This window comes from Calliphora vicina, chromosome 3, assembly GCF_958450345.1.
Source record: "Calliphora vicina chromosome 3, idCalVici1.1, whole genome shotgun sequence".
Taxonomy (NCBI): Eukaryota; Metazoa; Arthropoda; class Insecta; order Diptera; family Calliphoridae; genus Calliphora; species Calliphora vicina.
In genome coordinates, this window is record NC_088782.1 from 128,047,520 (window position 1) to 128,069,817 (window position 22,298).

At 31.7% G+C, this 22,298-nt stretch overlaps 1 long non-coding RNA gene across 1 annotated transcript in view; it reads left to right on the plus strand.

Moving 5' to 3' along the window:
- LOC135953243 (uncharacterized) overlaps nucleotides 1–22,298 on the plus strand; it is a 129,515-nt gene that overhangs the window by 75,533 nt on the left and 31,684 nt on the right. Inside the window, exon 2 of the long non-coding RNA XR_010576201.1 lies at nucleotides 22,163–22,238. This is a non-coding gene — a long non-coding RNA (uncharacterized LOC135953243). The remainder of the gene's footprint in view (nucleotides 1–22,162; nucleotides 22,239–22,298) is intronic.

Genomic DNA, 22,298 nt, shown 5'->3' on the forward strand with positions numbered 1-22,298 from the left:
AAATCATCGATACTTTCAGGCAAAGCAACGATTTTAAACGACCTCTGAAACCAAATGAAGAGTGATCTTAAAATTAGGGTTTATATGTTTAATTCATCGATTGTCAAGATCTATTGTATGTCTTTTGAATCATTGCGATCTAATTTGTTCCTAATTTCCTTGAATCAATTGATACGAGGCCAAATGGTCTTGAAATCCTGCATCAATTTTATGATTAGTTCCATTACGATTTTGAAATATTTATTTACGCTTTCCTCATTTGTGTTAGAGTTTGCTGGACCAGTCCAATTACGTTTAAACTTCGTGGTGAGACACTTCAGGATCTTGAAATATCAGTTTCTGGAAATCATCGCTACCTTTAGGAAATTCGTTCAAGCGTGCATTTATGTCATGTCTTTTCAACAACAATGATTTAATATTTTGAACTAATTGATACGAAGAAGATTATCAAACCTTCCCGAGATAAAAGCACAGTAATCTCTTTGACCTCCAAAAGTAACATTCAACGCAGTAGACCAGCTCAATGTTGCGTTTAGTTACATGATAATCTGGCAATATCTGTCTCCTTATTTTCAACAAATGTTTTTGGAGAAAGTTAGGGGTTTTGATGATTTTGGGATGGCGAACACCCAGACTCAATTAAAAGCTTTATCATATTATGGGATAAGGTCGGTGGGTCGCCATCTCTGGATGAGCTTGCTTCACGCTTTGATATTATGTAGGGTGACTGATCATTAAGGAAATGCTGTAAACGAACAAGCAGATCGTTTGGCTAAACTTGAGCTCAATGCTTTTTACTAAAAAATTCACACATAATTCACCATGAATTTCCTTTGGCAGGCGTAGTATCATGCATTTTGTGGGTGTTTGATGAGATGGTTGAGGGAATGGAGGATTAGACATTGCCTACTCTGATCCTGTGTTAAACTCTTCTCCTTTGGCATTTAGGGAGAGAATTTGTGCTTGACTTGTATCGGAATTCACTCAAAATTTCACGAATTTAAACGATCCTCTCAAAATTCATTCAAGCGGATTGTAACGCTTTCAGTGAGTATTTGAGAAGATGTTTGGATTCGAAGATTTGTATGATTCTTGAGTTTAATCGGAATTCTCGAAACAATTCCAGGAAATTCATTCAGTCAAAGTTTCAGACATTCATTGATTGCTTGAGGAGAAGTTTAAGGAGTTGGTATGTTAAGGAGACAAAGTGCAGGGTGCCTGATAATAAGAGGATTTGTTGTTGAGTTTAATCGGAATTCACGAAGAGAACTCTAGGAAATTCTTTCATTCAAAGTTTCAGGCATTCAATGAGGAGACGATTGAGTAGAATCTTTCCGATGTCAAATATTGGGATGTATTCATGGAGTGTTCGGTGGAGTAAAGCTGCAGGCTTATTTTACATGGGTCACCACCAATTAACGATTTCATTCAAAGACTCTCAAGCCCGTTTATGTGAATCTTATGGTCTCAGTGAGAATCAACCGATACTTCTGACAAATTTGACTAGATGACAGTCTAGAGTTGAGAGCCTTGATTGATGTAAGTCTGTTGACGTAACCAGATTTAACTAATAATTGTGAAATGCATTTCCTGGTTAAAAAAGTGTATGTTAACTGAATTATCTAGAAAAATTTGAGTATTTGTAGAAAATTTACTCCACTATCCTTATTTTAAGGCTATTGGGAAGTCGTTCAGTGGTCAATTGCTAAAAACAAATCGGTGTAAGACAAAACGTTTCAAAATTGGAAACTGTTGGGAGGAGTTTTTTGTGTCTGAAATCTACTTTTTAGAAATTGAATTATTTTTTTCTCTGGTTAAGTTCCTGAAGGAGAGCGATGCAGGACTATTTACTGGATATTGTGGTTTAAGTTATCGTAAATATGCTTTGGGCAATGTTAAGACCCAATAGTGCTGTGTTTGGTAGAAGCAAGTGAGCATCTCTAGGCAATTGCTTTGTAATTAATTTATGAATGGGTTATTGTACGGCGAAGGGAATTCCGGACATCCTTAACAGGATGGCGAGACATTCAACAGTCGTACTAAAGTGGGTACGGGGACATGGAGATAATACTGCGTTGCTGATGATTTGGCGAAAAAAGACGTCATGCTACCTGACTGAGCCATAGATTTCCTATGTGGGATTCCGTTATCCAAATGTAAGCTACAACTTAGTAACTTCTATTATGAGGTCGCTCAGACAAGATGGGGTTGTGAACCCACATGTACTTTTACCAGAATGATATGACACCGACTGAATTGTGGACGAACAACATATCTTTTCTTGGCTTGACAAGCTCACAATTGAGTGTTGTAGAGGCGGTCATAACCGGACACTGCACTTTTGGCAACCTTGCCCTACAACGACTTCTGCAGAAGTTGTCAAAACGAGGAGGAGAATGAGACCATATTTCATCTTCTTTGTCACTGTCCGGCATTAGGAGATCTACGCTTAAGGTTTCTGGGACATCGTTCCCTAAATAGTCTTTCAGAGCTCTCGAATATGAGGCTAGAGGGTATTAATGCCTTTATAAGGAGCAGTAATTGGTTAAAAAGACCAGACATGGGGATCTCTTTAGAATGACCTAATAACCGTCAACACTTTGGTACGCAATTTTTAAAAATATCTGCTCTCCCTCTTTCTTCGGACATCTTCCTTTTAACTTTTTCAATCTGCTCTTCCTTTCTTCACTTCGCGGCTGCCTGGAAACCTCACCTTATTGTACGGCGAAGAGTCTTGGAAGAGCCTTGATTGATTATCCTGCATTATATTGTATTTTGGTCTGCCATCCAACAGGAAAATTGGTTACATACCAGGACCAGCTACTGTTCGGGTTAATATTTGGGCTACCCAAAAAGGTTGTATGCGTCGCAGAGCATGAAGCTATCCTAAGTGTTATTTACGTTTTTATTTCATCTTTAGATCATCTTTTTATCTCTTTCAGTTTTAGTTTCAGTTTCTCAAAAAATATTAAACTGTCTAGTTGATTTATGTTTGTTTTTTTTTCTGGAAATTCCTAAATGAAAGTTTTCTTTTATGTTCTCCTTAGCCGATAACTTATTTAGTTTGAAGGTTAATAACAGATTTTCATGATTTTAATTTTTAAAATTTAAGCTATAATTTAAAGCTGCAGTGTTTATCTTTCTTGACATGTTTTCTTTTTGTTACAAACAAAAAAAAAACCTATTAACTTTAATATAGATCTTGTCTGCAACAATAAATTGTCAAACATTTTGGTTGACTACACAAATAAAACAGAAATAAACTTGTTTGTTTTAACCCAATTTAGGTAAATGTTAAAAATTTAACTTTAAATCTTCCCAAAAAATAAAAATAAAACCTGCTATACAAATGTTTATGTTCATATATACTAAAACGTGTGGATTATTATTTTTGTTTTTTTTTTGATCTCAAACAAGATATTAATCTTTTCCTTTTTATTTTCCCAACATAAACCGCTATAATTTGAAGTTACTGAAGTTACTTTAGTGATCACAGCAGCATCCTCTTGGTTTAAACCTTGTTTAAACTCTAACTTATGTTAAAAGTTTAAATAAAGATCACTGACTTTTTATTAATAAGTTTTTAGGTTGTTTTTTATGTATTTATATTTTTGTTGATTAATTAAATTTTAATTAATATTCCCTAATGGCCATTTTACATTTTTCACGATCGATATTTATTTTATTTATAAGTGTTGTTTTTGTTGTTATTGTTTATGGATTTCTCTCTTCATTTGTTTGCTGTTTTTGGTAGTTGTAGTGGTTGGATGGTTGGTTGGTTGGTGTTGGTAGGTGGCGGTGTTGGTGTCAGCAGAGCTGCTGTAAGTTGTTGTTTGCTTTTCATACTAATTATTTATTATATTTTATTTTCTTTTTTATATTTATTTATTTTTATATATTGTATTTTGTTTAATAAAGTATTAATATCACAAAGTATCTGAAATTTTATTTGTGTGTTTTGTTTAGTTTTATTTTTTTTGCTCGTATGCCATAAAGTGAATGTACTTTTTAATTTGAAAAGCAAAAGAAAAAAAATGTAAAAAAAATTATAAACGTGAAGAGATCCGGTTTTAAAGCGGCGTAATAATAATGACTTGTGTAACATACTGCCTTTATATGGATAGAAAGAAATAAAAGTTTATAAACTAAAAATGCTGTATCTCAAAATGAGATAAATTTTGTAGCTGTTTGGCTTGCTGGAGTTGAGTCTTTCATTTTGTACTAAATGGAGAAGAATAAAATCATAGCATATTTTTTAAATTGTAAGAGAAAGAGTTAATAACAGCTATGTAAGAAGTGTAAAATGGTTTTTGGTTAAGAAATTTATTAACAACTGAGCTTTAAGTGATGACAATTTAGAGGATTTTACTTAATATAGAATATATCCAGAGAATATAGGCCAAGAACGAATCAAGCCAATATCGGATACTATGTTCCAAAGTGAAGCATATCCTAGATAAAGCGTTCTGCATCGATAAGAACAAATAGTAGTCGGATGGGGCCGGGTCTGGACTAAGCGAATGAGTTAAAACTTCCCAACCATCTCAATCTAAACTTCAGACTACCACGGTAAAGGTACTGTAATCTTCTTGTAAGGGACAGTGCAAAATATCTGAATCTTATTCTGGACTGGAAATTATCATGGAAACTGAACATAGAGTACACAGTTAAGAGGGCTTGTGCTTATCTCATCCACATGTGAACTCTCAAGGATCTTTTAAATGTATGGCTCTAGTTTGGTGGACCGCAACAGAAAGGAGATATGTTGTAATTCATCTGTGAAGAATTCAGAGAACTGCTTGTATTGGGATCATGGATGCACTACACTCTGAGAGAGAGTCTGCATATTCCAATAGTGGTTTAATTAATTGCTATATCCACATTAATTTGTATGCTGGAGATCTAGAGTGTTTGGATATGAATGGATCTTGTATATGCTTCGCTCTCTCCTAAATCAAACCCTTTGACTTTATAACACCTTTCTACGGAGTTTGATATGAGGAGCCGCAGAACAAAAGGTACATTTTCGAATTTTTTGTTGTTAAAATCTTCTAGAAAAAGTCAATTTTCCAAAATTTTCAACAAAGTACCTTTTGGTCTGCGGCTCCTCATATAATCTTCTATGTTCATATTCCCTCCAATTTGAGCTCTAAACTGTGCATCTTCTGTGCAGAATTCAGAGAACTGCTTGTATTTGGGATCATGGTGCACTACACTCCAGTTCTTCAGAGACTCTGAACACTCCAATAGTGTTTTACTTAATTGCTATATTCACATTCATTTGCATGCTGGAGATCTAGAATGTTTGGACATGAATGGATATTGTATATGCTTCGCTCTCTCCTAAATCAAAACCCTTGACTTCATAACACCTTTCTACGGACTCTGATATAATCTTATAGGTTCATATTCCCTCCAACTTGAGCTCTAAACTGTTTAAATGGTGCTGCAGCGCAGTAATACGCCCAATAGTGACTTTTGGATTTCTAGTTTGTTGGATCTCAATAGAATGGAAATATGTTGTGGATCAGTTGAACAGAATTCAGAGATCTACTTGCATTGCACTATTCAGAGATCACTACGCACTAGCTATCCAATAGAACTCCAATACTTAGTGCCTCTGGATGCTAGAGATCTGCAACAATTGTTCACGCAAGAATCTAGTTTTTTTAACTAAACTCCCAGTGCCCCCACAGCGTGTGGAGGTTATCACCTATGCGGACGACTAAACCATCTTGGCGACAGGTCACAACGTAGATGAGCTTTTCGGTTTGGTAAATGGTTATCTCAACGAAATCCACAATTTCTTCACTGCACGTAAACTGCAGCTATCACCACCACAGTGAACCACCCGAAAATCTTGGGGGAACAAGGTCCTCAAGGCACTAGCCGGCAGCACTTGGGGTATGGACAAAGAAACCTTGCTAGCAACCTACAAGACGATTGGCCGGTCAGTGGTTAACTATGCTGCTTCAGTGTGGTCGCCTTCGTTAAGTAATACTCAGTGGAGAAATATTCAAAGCTGTCAAAATGCAGCCTTAAGGACCGTCACAGGCAACCTCCAAATTATCTCCGAACACCTCCTTCCGAGGAAACTAAGGTTCTACCGGTAAGGGAATATAACGTCATGCTGACGCAACAATTACTTCTGGGATGTCACCGGAGGTGTCATCCAAACTTCGACATCACACAGTTGGAGTCTCCCCCGAGGCATGTCAGACAGCACCTTAGAAAATACGAGGAGAGCATACAGAGGTATGTGCAGGATCCATTTGATCGCAGCTCGTATTTGATAGCTTTGAACGACATTCATAGAGACGCCATGAATTCCGCGGTAGCAGGATACCGTATGAATGTCGTACTTGGAGGTCGCCCACCACCGATAGCAGACGTCGAAAAAGTTTTACCGCGTAAAACAAGAGTCGTTCTGGCACAACTAAGATGGAGCAACAGGCTTAATGCCTTCTGGTCCCGCATAGACCGTGCCGTCCTCAACTTATGCCCAGCATGTGTTCAGGGTCCCCATGACTACATTTTCAACTGTCCAGCCAGCGCTACTTCACTACGTCCAGTAGATTTGTGGACCCACCCAGAAGAAGTAGCACAATTCCATGGACTTTATCTTGCAGAACCCCCAGATTAAATATTGTAAAAGGACCTAGCTTCTATCGCTTCTACATCCAAACCCCTCTCATCGAATTTGATAGGTTGTTGAAAGTTATTATTCCTTTCGGAAAGAAATGGAGGGGATCAGGGATAGTGTTAACATGATACTGATGGTTATAGGATTAACTAGGGTTCAAGTTCTTGATGTGTTTTCCAAATAAAGCTGATTGAGATTTACGCGATCAGGGAGGCATTTTTCTGGTGTCCTTTGTGATGAACAAGGGTTAATATTCTCAATACGTTGTTCAGGCTATCTGATAGCTATTTTAAGTCCCTGCACATAGAGACTACTACGGTAATGATCCGGCCAACCAACTGGTCCGTTAAGTATCCGCTATAAATGTCTGAGATGCAGAATATGTCGCAAAAACTCTTGGAACTATTTTAAACCGAAACCTTCAAACACTATCTTCAGAAGGCTAGCAATTGATGAAGTAAAATGGAACATGACAACATTGAGCAACTCACTATACAACCCCTGAAACTAAAGGCTCTGTTAGCGATCACTGGATGATCTGTATGCAGACTTAAACTTTCTTCCAACAGTTATTGTCTCAGCAGTCGGAATCGCGGAGAGGAGGATACATTTTTGAACCTTTCAGAAGCAATTTTAACTTAAGTGTTTTACATCGAAATAAAAAATTCACAAAAAAGTATTTCTACCATACAGTTGTATGATTTGAACTTAAGATTTTATTGCTGCTATGTCTGTTTTATCTGAGATATCAGGAACATCTACATATGAGACCATTTTGATAACTTAAATGGTCAGATCTAGTACTCATTCTCAAGCATCTAGTCTTGTTCTAGTACAGCGATCTCATTGAGTGGTAAGGTTGTCTCAAAATGGAAACATATCGAGTCGATTGCTGGTATGCTGCTAGCTACCATGTGAACCAAGTTTTATTATAATCCATATTCCGTGTTATCTTAATGACGATCACTGTTCTAAACCGATCTCTCTTTAATTCAACAAAGTTGTGATAAATATTTGTTTTTAAAAAGTATTTTTTTCATTTTGGTTTTATTAAATTACGAAAGAACTCTTACTCATTTCTAAACATACAATAATAATTTGCAATCTTTTCTCTTTACTTTTCTCTCAAAATTATAAACTACCAACTCTTCTCAGCTGTCAGAAAAACCGGTCTCTCTGGAATTTTGAAAAAAAATTAAGCTTTTCACAACAACTACCAAAAAAATTAACAAAATGCAGATACAGAATTTATTAAACAAAAAAAAAATATTAATAAAGCAACAGCAATAAGCTGAGAAAAACAAAAAAAAAATTAAAAAAATCCCCCCACTTTTACAATCAGCATGACATTATTGGAAAAACCAAGCGAGTTAAAATTCTCTGGTAAAGCAGACAGACAGACGAAACGGAACGTTTGCAATCAGAGGCACACGTATAGGCCAAGTAATAAAAAAAGAAATACTACTTTACTCGTACATGCAATTCATTATTATTATTTTTTTAATTTACATCTGTATGAGAGTATGATCAACAACGATCTTTGGCTTCTCTTCTCTATATCTCTATATAAGAAAAAATGTACGTCAACGATTTTAGTCGCATTACTAAAAATTCTGTTATTGCTGTGTTTGAATTTATTATTTTTTTTTTTATTTAAATTTTAATGCAGTTGTATAATTTCAATGGTGGCTCTCTAAAAAAAACAGCATGATTTCAACATTCTCTTTTTTTACTCTGTGTTTTTGGTTATAAAGTCGTCAGTTAGAGACACTCACTTTGGGTTCACTTTGCAATCTCAATGATGAAAACAGCATAAAAAATGACAGGGAGTTGAGATTTGACTGACGTTTAGTTGTTCAGTTTGAGGTGTTGTCCTACATTTTGAAATATTTTTTTTGGTTTTGATTATTTTGTGGTATTTTTTGTTGTTCCTTTATGCTGAAAAGATTATTTTTGTATAAATAAAGGGTTAAGAGAGAAGTTGTTTCGGATGTAAAAGATATTTTGAGATTTCTTTCGGAAGACAAAGCTAAATTTGCAGTTTCAATTAAATTAGAAAATGGTAATTTTATTTAAATAAAAATATAATATTTTTTAATTTAGTTAAAGATTTTTGAAATACTTTTCAAAATTTTTTGAAAATTTTACGAAGTTGCTTTTACCCTGCATTAATTATTTAAGGTTACCTTGCACTTTGTTGAATTTGGAATTCACAAGCCAATATTTGTTGGTTCAAATGTGTAATATGTTATTTATATTTAAACAAACCATCAAAACAACACAAACAGGTTAAATTCTCAACTAAAAATACTTTCTTAACGAGGAGAGCTATAAAAAGCCATCTCATTTATAAACAATTTTATACCTGAGCATGGTTTTTAAACCCTTTTTTTCAAATGCACAGTGGCAAAGAAGTGAAATATTTTGGAAATGACTGTGATAAAACAAAACATGGCAATATCATGCTGTGGGAGTAATTTGGTTGCACCAAAATGGGATTTTGGAGAAACTTTCTTTAAAAAATTCACTAAATTCGAAATTTTGACATAAAATGGGCCACAACAAATTTAATAATTTAGCATGTCTGGATTTTGGAGAAATTTTCGCCAAAAAAATTCACTAAATTCAAAATTTTTACATAAAATGGGCCACAAAAATGTTTATAATTTTGCATTTGTCTGATCTACCCTAGTTTGAGACCCAACAACGCCACTCTTCTGAGGGGTCTAAAGGTTCCTTTGCCAAAACTGATAACTGAACTTCTTCTATTTGAAAAAGTATGTAGTAAAAATATTAACTTTTTGAAAAAGAAGTTGTAAAACATTACTTCTTTGAAAAAGTAGTAGAAATACTACCTTTTTGAAAAAAGTAGTTACTAATATATACTACCTTCTAGAATATATATTAAAAATACTATAATTTTGAAAAAAGTAGTAAAAATAATTTCTTCTTGAAAAAATTAGTAAAAATTCTACCTTTTGGAAAAAAGTAGTCAAAAAACACGTTTTTGAAAAAGTAGTAAAAATACTACCTTCTTGAAAAAGAAGTAAAAATACTATAAATTTGAAAAAAAGTAGTAAAAATACTACCTTTTTGAAAAAATTGGTAAAAATTCTACCTTTTTGATAAAAGTAGTAAAAATACATAACTTTTGAAAAAAGTAGTAAAAATACTACCTTTTCGAAAAAGTAGTAAAAATACTACCTTTTCGAAAAAGTAGTAAAAATACTACCTTTTCGAAAAAGTAGTAAAAATACTACCTTTTCGAAAAAGTAGTAAAAATACATAACTTTTGAAAAAGTAGTAAAAATACTACAATGTAGTAATTAACTTCCTTTTTGAAAAAAGTACTAAAAAATAACACGTTTTTGAGAAAAGTAGTAAAAACATTAACTTTTCGAAAAAGTAGTAAAAATACTTCCTTTTTGAAAAAATTGGTAAAAATTCTACCTTCTTGAAAAAGTAGTAAAAATACATAACTTTTGATAAAAGTAGTAAAAATACTACTTTTCGAAAAAGTAGTAAAAATACTACTTTTCGAAAAAGTAGTAAAAATACTACTTTTCGAAAAAGTAGTAAAAATACTACTTTTCGAAAAAGTAGAAAAAAATTCTTGAAAAAGTAGTAAAAATTCTTTTTTTAAAAAAATAGTACAAATTCTACCTTTAAAAGTAAAAATACAAAACTTTTGAAAAAAGTAGTAAAAATACTACCTTTTCGAAAAAGTAGTAAAAATACTACATTCTTGAAAATACCTTTTTGAAAAAATTAGTAAAAATTCTACATTTTGGAAAAAAGTAGTAAAAATACTACATGTCCCATTTTCCAAAAAGTAGCCAAAAAACCACGTCTTTGAAAAAGTAGTAAAAATACTACCTTCTTGAAAAAGAAGTAAAAATACTATAAATTTGAAAAAAGTAGTAAAAATACTTCATTTTTGAAAAAATTGGTAAAAATTCTACCTTTTTGAAAAAAGTAGTAAAAATACATAACTTTTGATAAAATTAGTAAAAATACTACCTTTTCGAAAAAGTAGAAAAAAGTAAAAACCTTCTTGAAAAAGTAGTAAAAATACTTCCTTTTTGAAAATATTAGTAAATATTCTACATTTGTGAAAAAAGTAGTAAAAATACATAACTTTTGAAAAAAGTAGTAAAAATACCACGTTTTTGAAAAAGTATAAAAACCTTTTCGAAAAAGTTGAAAAATACTAGCTTCTTGAAAAAGTAGTAAAAATACTTCCTTTTTGAAAAAATTAGTAAAAATTCTACCTTTTCCGAAAAAATACTACCTTCTTGAAAAAGTACTAAAAATACTACCTTCTTGAAAAAGTAGTAAAAATACTTCCTTTTTGATAAAATTAGTAAAAATTCTATCATTTTGAAAAAAGTAGTAAAAATACATAACTTTTGAAAAAAGTAGTAAAAATACTACGATGTAATAAGTACTACCTTTTTTGAAAAATAGTAGTAAAAGTACTACAATGTAGTAATTAACTACCTTTTTTGAAAAAAGTAGAAAAAATATGACATTTTGGAAAAAAGTAGTAAAAATACTACCTTTTTGAAAAAGTAGTAAAAGTAATACCTTCTTGAAAAAGTATTAAAAATACTTCCTTTTTGAAAAAATTAGTAAAAATTCGACGTTTTTGAAAAAAATAGTAAAAATACTATAATTTTGAAAAAAGTAGTAAAAATACTACCTTTTCGAAAAAGTAGAAAAAATACTAACTTCTTAAAAAAGTAGTAAAAATACTTCCTTTTTGAAAAAAAATAGTAAAAATTCTACCTTTTTGAAAAAAGTAGTAAAAATACTACAATGTAGTAATTAATTCCCTTTTTGAAAAAAAGTTGTAAAAATACCACGTTTTAGAAAAAAGTAGCAAAAATAATAACTTTTTGAAAAAGTAGTAAAAATACTACATTTGCTTTGCCTAAGTTCATGTCAAGCCAGTTAGAAATAAAAGGTTTATTTCCGCAATATTCGTTTAAGAATCCTGCATAACTGAGATGCCCTACTTTGATTAACCACAACTCCGCTGCTGTGGGGTCTATGTGGTCCATCGTCAAAACTTAAACTCAAATACTCCTCCGCTTTGTCGAAGTGAAATTTCATATCATTCGGATCATTCAGTGAGAAAATACTGATTTATTTCCACAATATATGTTGATGCAGGCCCACTGTGCAGTGCATTTTATTTTTATTTTGTTATTGTGGGGATTCAAAACAAAAATACTTAGATTCTAACAAAAGATGTTAAGGTTTTGATTTTTACAGTTTTTGAATAACCAAAAGAGAAACCTTTAAACGCTGTTCAAAACAAAACAACAGGTGTCTGGTTATGGGTTAAAGAACACTTGTATTCTAAATAGGTTTTTTTCGTATTTGGAAATTTGTACGACATTTAAATTTTAAAACAACCAACAACTAATTACCAGCTATAGCCACAAACACATCATTTATCATTCATAAAAAGAAAAAGAAAAAAAAAATACAACAAACAGTAACAGCAAAAAGATAATTAAACGGGGATTCTCTCTAAATAAAGTGTGATTATCAGTTAAATGGTAATTTACCATTGAACAGATAATTTCAACAATTACTAGGAAGCCACCCAAAAACAAACACACACAGATATGTCTGTCTACTTACTCTAACACATATGAAACTGATCGTAAACAGATTTAAATACATTTACAATTTTAAAATTTATATGTAAGCAGCAAAAGATCAGTTGTTTATTTGATTTTTGACTCATGCTTTAAAGTAAATAAATACAACAAAATAAAACAGCAACATTTTACAATTATAATTAAGTATCTGCCATATTAAACACTGGGGTATTTTTAAAAAATTTCAATTGTAAACTAAGAGCATGAGAGTACATAACGATCAGTAAGATCGTTTAAGAAATTTTTGAGATTTAAGAGTTTTTAATGCAAAAAAGAGCATAAATGTTTATTATTGCTAATTTTTATATTTGTAAGATTTTTCTTTAAATACTAGTTTTGCATTTTGTCGCATTTTTGAAGTTTTTTATTTGATTTTGTTTTTTGGTGAACGTACTTGAAAGTAATGTCAACATCTAGATTTTAGCTTATGATAACCGTTACTGCACATATTTGTCAGTGTGTAAATGGTGACAAATATAAATTCTTTACTGTTTCGTTTTTCCATCTACTTCTTGGCGTAGATTTTTAGCAAAAAAATTACGACCAGAACTTTTAATAAATGGGTTGTATAATTGTGAATTAAGTTAACACAATTTTAGCCGAAAAGATTGCATTCTTTTGTTAATACCTCTTAAATTTGATTTAATTTTAAATGCTTTTACAATTATGGTTCTCTAGATATTCGAAATTAAATATTTACTTTGTATTTGCTTGTGCCACGCCCACTAATCCAATCCCGACCATTTTCATTCAAACTATGTGAAATTATAAGAGAGCTATTCGGACAAAGTTGGAAGAATCTCGCAATTATAGTTCTCAAGATATTTGGAAATAACTACTTACATTGTATGGGAGGTGACTCACCCCTCTGTTCCTTCCCATTTTTGGTTAAACTTCATGCCGTGATATCGAATTAATTCATATAAAGTTTGAAGACATTCACTATACATATATTTTCGGATATTCTAACTGACTATTTACTTTGAATGTGAGGTGCCACGCCCACTAATACATTGTGCCCATTTTCACTCAAACTATGTAGAATAATAAGGGTGATATTCGGGCAAACTTTGAAGACTTGCTCCAGATTTTCGAAAATATCTATTTATTTTATATGGGAGGTGCCACACCCCCTATTCCGATCTGTACCAGTTTTAGTTGCACTTCATGCACTGGTAAGAAATTTTTTTTTTTTTTTTTTTTTTTTCATCATTTATTTATTGTATCTTCATTATTTAATGAACTAACAATAAGTGGTTCAAATCTTATATCTAATATTATTATTTAATTAGTCCAGCCAGTGCCGGACGAAAAAATTTTGTGTTCATGGTTGTTTTGGTTAAATTGGCATTCTTCCTTCTAGATTAGGTCTGCTGTGTCCCTCCTTCTTAATCGAGAGTGGCCACGGTTATCTAATATGTTGCGGGCCAGCGGGTTTGGGTGAACTTCAAGTTTTTTTAAATATTTTTGTACGTTTTTCGAGATTTCAGTTTTTACAATGGGCACGTTTAGATCTTTGTGTATATTCGCGTTTTTGATATACCAGGGGGCAACTGTGATCATTCTAAGAAACTTGTTTTGGCGTCTTTGGATCTTTTCTACATTTGACGCTGAGGCCGTGCCCCATAACTGTATGCCATAACACCATATCGGTTTTATGATCATGTTATAAAGTAGAAGTTTACAATCTAAACTAAGCGTGGAGTTTCTGCCAATAAGCCAATTAATTTGAATTGATTTCAATTTCATTTGAGTCAACTTTGCATCTATATGACTTTTCCATGTAAGGCGACGATCGAGATGTATTCCGAGGTATTTCACTTCCGATTGTTGAATTATTGTTTGGTTATTGATATGAATAGGGGGGCATGATTCTCTACGCAATGTAAATGTAATGTGTGTACATTTTTGCTCGTTGACTTTAATTTTCCATTGTTTTAACCATTTTTCTAATTCAAATATGTGGTTTTGTAAGTGACGAGACGCTTCTTGAGGGTTTTCATGAATGCTTAGAATAGCAGTATCATCAGCAAATGTTGATGTATGAGTGCGATTGTTAGTTGGCATATCAGACGAATACATCAAATATAAAAAAGGTCCCAGGATACTGCCTTGGGGGACTCCAGCTTCAATGGGTTGTGCAGTACTTAAAAAGTTTCCCTCTTTAACCTTAAATGTTCGACCAGTTAAATAGCTTTCCAACAGCTTATGTGTGTTTGCCGGTAAATTTTGACTCAATTTGTATATTAATCCAGCATGCCATACCTTATCAAACGCTTGAGAGATGTCGATGAAGAGTGCAGAACAGTATTTCTTTTCTTCAAACGCTTTTCTCACCATATTTACAAGTCTATGGGTTTGTTCGATAGTACTGTGTTTTCTTCTAAATCCAAATTGATGATTCGGAATACAATTGTTTTCAGTTAACATCGGGTACAACTTGTTCATAAGTATCTTCTCAAATAGCTTTGATATATTAGACAATAGGCTGATGGGTCTGTATGATTCTACTTTTGTGTGATCTTTTCCCGGCTTGGGTATCATGGTAACCAGTGAAACCTTCCATTCTGGAGGATAATATTCAAGTCGTAATATAGCATTAAAAATAAAAAGAATTATTTTTATTGCTATCCGGGGTAGCTCCATAAGCATCTTGTTGCTGATCTTATCCATACCAGGCGCTTTCTTGGGATTTAAATCAGCAATAGCATTTTCGATCTCTCGAATCTCAAAACGTAGGGGTACGGCTGCTGCAAAATAGGGTGCAACAGGTGGCAACTCAATTGCTTCGTTTGATGTGTTCGGTGTAAATACTTTTTTTAAATGATTAACAAACAGATTCCCTTTTTCAGTATCATTTCTTGCCCAACCACCACTTGAATTTCGCAAGGGGGACTTATATATAACTGGTCTTTTAAGATTTTTTGTTGCTCGCCATAATGAGTAATCCGATTGCGGGGTTGCGTCCAGGCTTTCTAAATATTTATTCAATGATTCCATTTTTCGAAATTCCAAGAGCTTTTTAAGTCTTTTTATACAATCTTTAAGCTTCGATTTTAGTTGGGGGGATCTGTGCAATTGCCACTCTCTTCGAAATCTTCTTTTTTCATTTAAGAGCCGTTCGACATCTGCAGAATTAATTCTATTATATCTGAATTGTCGGGGTGTTTGGGTAGCATGTTGAGCAGCCATTCTGAGATTTTTATCGAAATTGATAAGAGAGTGATCGATGTTTTCTGGTGTTCTTAGCGGTATGTTTTCCGAGCAATGTGTACTGAGGTATTTTTTATATTTGAGCCAATTTATTCTTGTGCCTGCCATCGCTAAATTACCAGTCGGGGATACATTTTCTAGGGGGCTCAATAAAGTAATAATAGTGGGTGAGTGATCTGAAGATAGTTCCAGCGAGGATTCAATTTGAATCATTTCTCTAGGAATATTTTTCATCACGCTAAAATCAATAACATCCGGTATTTTTCGTGGGTCAGTAGGCCAGTAAGTAGGTTGGCCGCTCGAAAGCACATGCAAACCCATTTTAGAAATTGAGTCGAACAAAACACGACCTTTAGGGGTAATCAGTCGTGATCCCCAGAATGTGTGCTTAGCATTATAATCGCCAGCAGCCAGGAAACGGGGGCCTAGTGATTTAAAAAATCTATTATATTGACTTTCTGTAATTGAGAATCTTGGGGGTGAGTATATCGATGAAATCACTAAGTTTCGATGAAAATCTTCAAGACAGATTGTAGTAGCTTGAAGATAATCTTCGCAAAAATCACACATTAAGTAGTGTTTTATTCGAGCTTTTATTAAAATTGCCGAGCCTCCGCATGCTCTACCTCTGGGATCTTTGGTGTCATATATTACATATCCATTTATTCGAAAGGAACTTCTGGACGTCAAATGAGTTTCAGAAACCAGCATTACATCAATTTGTTGGTTTCTTAAAAAATATTCGAGTTCGTTTTTGTGTTGGCGTATGCCGTTTGCATTCCAAAAACATATTCTTAGGCAGTTCATGGTCTGTTAAGCACAGCCTGCAATAACATTGATTGCATCTTAAGCATTTCTTGCATCATGTTACTCATTGAGTTTGTAAAGTTATTTACCGATTGCACAAGAGTTTCTATTGTAGATTCTAGTCGGGTAAAATTGAAAATTGGCGTTTGCTCTCTTACCTCTGGGTTCATATTTTCGTTTTGGGGTTGACGGACTTGCGGCTGAGTTTGGTTGTTTCTAAGTACATTTGCATATGTTACTTTGTTGTCATATGTCTGTTGCAACGGGGGGTAGTTCAAATTGATGTTATTTAATGGTAAGAAATTGATTCGTAGAAAGTTTGAAGACTTTCACAGTGATATTCGAAAATAACTATATACTTGGATTAGATGGTGTCACGCCCATGTTTCCAATTCCGCCCATTCTCAGCCAAGATTCGCACAATGTTACCGCGAAGATTTGAGGCTTTCAGAAATATAGTTCACCAGTTTCACTAGATATTCCATAATAACTATTTTGTTTGTATGGGAAGTGCCACGCCCACTTGAAATTTCAAAATAAAATGTAGCCTATTGTTAATTCCAGATTTAGAGGAATATACAGCAAAAAATTCAAGAGGATCCTATAAGTAACACAAACAGACATTCATAGTAGTAGTCCGTCAAATTATTTGCCATAAAATCATGCGAATTAGTTTCTAATAGGAAATATAAAATTATTTTGAACATAAATATTTATTATACCCTTCACCATGAGTGGCAAGGGTATATATAAGTTTGTCATTCCGTTTGTAATTTCTACATTTTTCATTTCCGACCCTATAAAGTATATATATTCTGGATCCTTATAGATAGCGTAGTCGATTAAGCCAAGTCCGTCGGTCTGTCTGTCTGTTGAAATCAATTTTCTAAAGACCCCATATCTTCGGGATCCAAATCTTCAATAATTCTGTCAGACATGCTTTCGAGAATTTTGCTATTTAAAATCAGCAAAATCGGTCGACAAATGGCTGAGATATGAGGAAAAAACCAAGACAACCTCGATTTTTGACCTATTTTTGACCTATATCTGGATTACTAAGACATTAATATAGACAATATGGATATCTAATGATAGATATTTCAAAGACATTTGCAACGACGTATATAAGACCATAGTAAGTTGGACCTACAATGGGTCAAAATTCGAAAAAAAAAATTTAAACCCGAATTTTTTTTCACAAAAAAAAAATTTAAAAAACCAAAAAAAAAATTTTAAAATTAAAAAAAAAAAAAAAAATAAATTTAAAAAAAAAAATTAAAATAATCGAAAAAACAACTTGAAAAAAAATTTTGTTTACCTAAAAATATTTAAAATTTTTTTTTTAAAGTATAATTTGGTGAAGGGTATATAAGATTCGGCACAGCCGAATATAGCTCTCTTACTTGTTTTTTAATAGGAAATATCCTATAATTTTGAGCATGAATACAAAGTTTTAAAAATCATTAAAAACTCGATCATAAATTTTAAATTTGTAGTTAATAAGTAAAACCTCTATTAGTAATTTTGCTTATGAATTCATAGTTTTAACAAACACTTGAAACTCGGTCATAAATTTAAAAATTTAGCATTTAAAGTTTCCACAGATAAAATAATAAATAAAAAAGTGATTGGTTTTTGGCAAATGAAACTCTCAGATACCTTCGATTTCAATTTACAAAATGTTTGCGTAAAGGTGTGTAAGTTTTTCAATGTGTGTTACAAAAATTAGCTAAGAACATTTAAAGTTAACCTTTGCATAATATTTATGAGTAGATAAACATGTTCTTTACATTAGAAGTGAAAACTGCCAGGAAATTTTTATTAAAAACTAAAGATTTTGTTGGAGTTTCAAAGAATGTCAACCAGTGCAAACGCTGTTTCAAAGTTTGTAAAGTTTTTATTTTATTTTAACCATAAATCAGTTTTTTTTTCCAACATTTTGCTTATATTTTGTTTGTCCGTTATGGCAATTAACAAATAGCTATTTAAATATTTACACATTTATGTGGTCTATTCAAATGATGAATAGTAAGCAGTACTTACTTTACACTACAACTATTTAAACATACATACATTGTACATTCTCTAAATAAATAATAAAATACAAAAAAAGTTTTATTTACCAGCAACATAATTCATTAGAGACAACTATGATGACTATGACTTTATTTATTAAACCAATAGTTAGTTGTTCATTTACTGGTACTACAAATATCGTTTACAATCAGTAGTAAATAGCAGAGCTGTAAATGAATCATTCTTTTTTGATTTTAATTCATTATGAATTAGCTAAATTTTGAATTAATTCATTGAATTGAAAAAATGAATTGAATGAAATTTGAATCAATTCAAACGAATTAGGCAGAAATGAATTTCAATTCATTTCCAATTCAAATGAATTTGTAAAAATGAGTTGCAATTCATTTACAATTCATTTGAATTGAATTGATTTTGAATTAATTCAAATGAATTAGAAAAAAGAATTAGCAATTCAAATGAATGATTCAAAAATGAGTTGCAATCAATCAAATTCAAGAGCAGATCTCTAGGGGGAATGAAAGATTTCTCCTACCAAAATGAAAATATCCAGTACAAAAATTGAAAAGCCTTGTCCTGTATACGCGCCTGATCAATGAAAACATGGTGTTTGGAGTTTATCTTCAAGAAGAACTGATTTTCATTTTGAAATACACTGAACGACAAAACATATTTAATATTCACGAAGCAATTAATAATTTTTGATATTTTTTGACCCACGACCACCCAACAATAAACTTTTTGCTAATATTTATATTATATTTATTTCAAAAAAATAAAACTATCTTCCAAAAATAATCAAAAATCAGGAAAAATAACAATGTATGTCGTTCAAAACACAATTGAGTTTCATAAATAAGGCTAATTAGATTTAATTAGAATGCATCATTCATCTTAAACAACAATAGCTTTTCAAAATTATCATCTGAAAGAAATCCACGTTTAGAATAGAGGCGTACGAAAATAATCTTTCAACACCAGCTGACGATGGTAACGGCGCATTATATTTAAAGGAAGACTTTTTAACCGTCGATTAATTATACTGCATACTTAATGACATTGAAGAATCTGCTAAATATGCTGCGAATTTCGCTTCGGAGTTGGAAATGGATTGCTAATTTTTTTTCTAATTCGTTTGAATTAATTCAAAATCAATTCAATTCAAATGAATTGTAAATGAATTGAATTAATTCAAAATCAATTCAATTCATTTGAATTGGAAACGAATTGCAATTCATTTTTACCAAATTCATTTGAATTAATTCAAAATCAATTCAATTCATTTGAATTGGAAACGAATTGCAATTCATTTTTACCAAATTCATTTGAATTGACTCAAATTTCATTCAATTCATTTTTTTGTGTGAATGATTCGCGAATTAATTCAAAAATGAGTGATTCATTTACAGCTCTGGTAAATAGTAAATTCCTGACAATTGTTATTTAACATCTGCATTTCAATTGTGTTCCATTGTTGTCAAATTATTGTTTATAAATCTCTGGGAGCCAAAGAATTTTGTTTATAAAGATTTTCTCACCATTTTGACATTAAGTAGCAAGAACTGTTTGATCTTGCTGCCCTCTCTCCCTTTAGCCACACATAATAATGGCAAAAGAGTTTAGATCAGTTGTATAATAAATGAGTGTTAATAAATTAATAAAAGAAAAGAAAAAAAAGTTTATTGACACCTCATTTCGATTTGTTTAGTTTTTGGTGTTTGTAGTTGTTGAGTGTGTAAATATTAGTTGTTTTGTATGATCATGATTTATTTAATGATTCATGAAAAAAAATTTCATACCTGTGATTTCGTTAGAAACTGTGTAAAAGTGTCTATTTATAGCCAAATCTTTCAACAGAGATCACGGCTTTTTTTAAGTGATTAATTATGGCTGGTTTAGTGTTTGATTACATTGAAGTTTTTGGTAAAATTGTAGTTGGAGATAAATTGAAATCACAGAGCATTAGCTTGAAACTATAAAATTGTAGGTATATTATATAGCCAGCGTTTCTGAAACATTTAGCGATAGTTTGTCTGCTTTTGATCATAAACATACAGGAAATATTATATTAAAGCTAAATATCAGTGATGATCGAAATATTTCCTGACTATTGATTCAGTGATCATTAGTCAGGATTAACGATCGCTAAATGAATTAGTTACTAAAGAATGAATTAGTTACTTAGTTGATATTTTACCTATTTTTGAATTCTATAACATTTCATTAAAATCGACGACAGATCGCCTGAGTCGTTTAGCGATCGTTTGCATTACTCGAATCTTAAACACTCAGTCATTCACTAATGATTACTAGGCTTTAAGATAATATTTCCTCACTGTTTAAGATCGATGTTATACAAACGATCGTTTAACTATTCCGACGATCTGTCAACAATTTAAATAAAATTTTATTTTGATAATTACTGAGATTGAACTTTAGTACAATGAATCCTAACTGTTTAAGATATGTTGCCATAAAGAAGATCGCAAAATGTTTATTAAATGAACGACTTCCATAATATCACTTAGTCGACATTTTTTATTTTGCGATTGTTGGCATGACAACGATTAGAAATGAAGTGAAATCACTTGGCATTTTTTTGAAAATAAATTAAAAAACTCAGCATTATCAAAATTGTACTTAAATCACTGATGGAGCGTCTTAAACGTTTAGCGATCGTTCGTGTAATACCGATCGTGAACAAGGAATATTATAGTAAAGCAAAATTTCAGAGATTATCAAAGTTATCGTAATCCCTATTTCAATTCTATAAAATTTTAATTAAATCTGATCGTCTAAACCGTTCGCATGTCTCGGATGCTAAACCGTCTGGGAATATTATTTGAAAGCTAATGATCAGTGATGAATGATCGCATAATGTTTAATGAATTAATTACTAATGAAGTCAACAATATCACTTAGTTGATATTTTCCATATTTTTTAATTATATAACATTTCTTTTAAATCGACGACAGATCGTCTGTATCGTTTAGCGATCGTTTGTATGACTCGGAAATAGTAATTTTATAGCTAATGATCAGTGATACACAAAATATTCCCCTACTAATGATCACTGAGCATTAGCTTTAAGATATTTTTCTCAGACTGTTTAAGATCATTATCATGCGAACGATCGCAAAACCATTCAGATCTACCAGCGAAATAAATAAAATGTTATGAAATCTAAACTGATAAAAATATCAAATAATCATGACTTATTTAGTCATTAAAAATGTTCGACTCTGAATGCCAGAAACATAATTTTGGAAGTTTGTTTTCAATTGAAGATCACTTCAATTCTCTTTGCATTATACAAACATAAACAGGTTTTATATTTAATTGGGACAATGATGATTTAATTTTATTATAATTCTAAAATGTTAAAATGTCTAAATGTTAACTTATATTTTCTCCAAAATTGAATTATTCTAATATCCCTGACTGTTTAAGATCGTTTGTCACGAGAACGATCACTAAACAGTGCAGATGTTTTGAAGCCAATTTAAATTAATTACTATGGAATTCAAAACTAGATTTAAAAAATCAACTACGGGATATTGTAAACTTCTTTAAAAGTTTATTTATTAAACATTGCTTCTTTAAATCCCAGAAACATCATTTTGGATTTGTTTTATATTAAAGATCACTTCGATTCTCTTGGCTTTATTTAAAATAAACCAGGTTTTATATTCATTTAAAACAATAATGATTTCTTTTATTATATTCTTAACATTTAATCTATCATTTTCTCCTAAATCTAATTATTGTTCTGTTTTCTTTATTTTTCAGAATTTCCAAAATGAAGTTAATCGATCATTTCTCACAACACACTTGTTTGAACAAATCTTCTTTAAAAACCTAAAAAGTAAGTAAATAATAAACTACAATTCTTTTAAATTTTAAGCTAAATTTCTTTAGTTTTCAA